The sequence below is a fragment of the Scatophagus argus genome, chromosome 7 (genome assembly GCF_020382885.2).
Source record: "Scatophagus argus isolate fScaArg1 chromosome 7, fScaArg1.pri, whole genome shotgun sequence".
Classification (NCBI taxonomy): domain Eukaryota; kingdom Metazoa; phylum Chordata; class Actinopteri; family Scatophagidae; genus Scatophagus; species Scatophagus argus.
Genome location: NC_058499.1, coordinates 8,905,224 through 8,907,213, shown reverse-complemented (window position 1 = coordinate 8,907,213; position 1,990 = coordinate 8,905,224).

Here is a 1,990-nt window from a genome sequence, read left to right as displayed (position 1 = left end):
TATTTGAATCCCGCTTCCCCTCCCACAACAGCAGCATTAAAGGTGCAGTTCGTTTATTTGTTATCTGTGAAAGAAGTGCATTCTATAGACAAAAGTATGCGGACACAACTCTTTATTATTGAATTCAGTGGTTGGTCTTGGCCCCTTACTTGGCCCCACTCAAACTGCTCATGTTCATTGCACTACGGTCATTTTGCACTACCCTGTCAGCCATTTTGCACTACTGTTTATACTGTTTACACTGGTGTTTATATCATCTACTGTTTTTCACTTATATTACACTGTTTTTATACTATATAGCATTGTTTATATTTATATTTATTTTGTTAAGAAACTGGGCTGATACTGGGACCGGGGAAACTAATTTCGTTCCACTCATGTTTTACGTGTGTGAAATGACAATAAAGCTCCTTGAATCCTTGAATCCTTGAATCCTTACTTTCAGCGAAGGGAAATCTTAATGCTTCAGCATATCAACATTTTGCTATGCTTCCAACTTTGTGGCAACAGTTTGGGGAAGGCCCTTTTCTATTCCAGCATGACTGTGACCCAGTGCACAAAGCAAAGTTAATAAAGACATGGCTGGATGAGTTTGGTGTTGAAGAACTTGTCTGGCCCACACAGAGCCTCAACCCCATCAAACACCAAATGCCGTGGCCTTCCCCAAACTGTTGCCACAAAGTTGGAAGCATAGCAAAATGTTCGCAATGTCTTGATATGCTGAAGCATAGATTTCAAGATTTCCCTTCACTGGAAGTAAGGGACCGAGACCAACCCCTGAAAAACAGCTCCATGCCACACCTGAATTCAGTAATAAAGAGGCCTGTCCTAATACTTATGTCTATGGGATCTGCTGCTGTACCACTAGACAGAAAAGCATGATTTATGTGATCGGTTGACTTTTGACTCTCAATGTTGTGTGAGGATACAGACGCTCTCTGCTGGGGTTTTCACTATAAATAATGCAAGTGCTGCTGGAAGTTTATCATCTTATTTTCTTTTCTGCTCTTTTTTTTGCAAGAAACTGTTAGACCTCAAGGTCTTTCCAGAATTTCCCCAGGTACCTACTGTATTGTGACTCATTTTATTCTGAGACAAAACAACATTTCATGTTTATACCAGCCGGGAGCTAATAACTAACAATTAACTTAGATCACAAATACTTTGGGTTATTTTTTGAGTTCACTTGCAATGATATGCAGTTAAATATAATGAAGTTTATCCCCACGTTGCACCTTGGATACCCTACACGACTCCCATGAGGACTGCAAATCACACACAGTTTCTAGCTATTCTTTTCTATTCCAAATGACAAAACAAGAAAGAGGTTGTTGCTGTTATGTTTTAAAGCATCAGCTGCAAACAATTAAAGCTAATTGTGGTATTTTTGTGTTTCTCTCCCCCACAACATTCTTTTCTTTATGGTGGTCCAGACATGTGACTTGGATAAAAAGTCACTGTGACTTTTTATCCTTTTGCTGTGACCTGTCAGGGAAAGGATAATCTTTCGTAATCTCAAAGAAATGTTGTCTCTCAAAGAAACTACATTTTGTAACTTGCGTAGTTTGCAGGTGAGAGGTGCAGCTTGATCAAATATTATTTGATTTTTATGCTCTGAGTTTTGACTGTGATCCTGGAAACTGCTGGTTAACATAAAAAAGCAAATTAAAAAATAATGTTTGAAATGATTCTTATCATATCCTGTTGTACTGTAACACATTAAGAAATTACACATCTAAAGAACTGACTCTGCTACTTTTTTCTTTCTCCTTTCTTTTTTTCTAAAAATATTTTGATTGTTGTGCACCAATTTGTTGTGTAAGCTAACCATGTGAGCCCACTGCATATATTTTAAGTTTTTCACAAAACAATTCTTAGAACACACTTGAATTTGCCATTCACATTGGAGTCCATGCAGCTATTTTCTGCAGTAACAGAGTAGCATCAACCATAACCAGTGATCCAGTCTTTTGTAAAACTGTAAAATCAA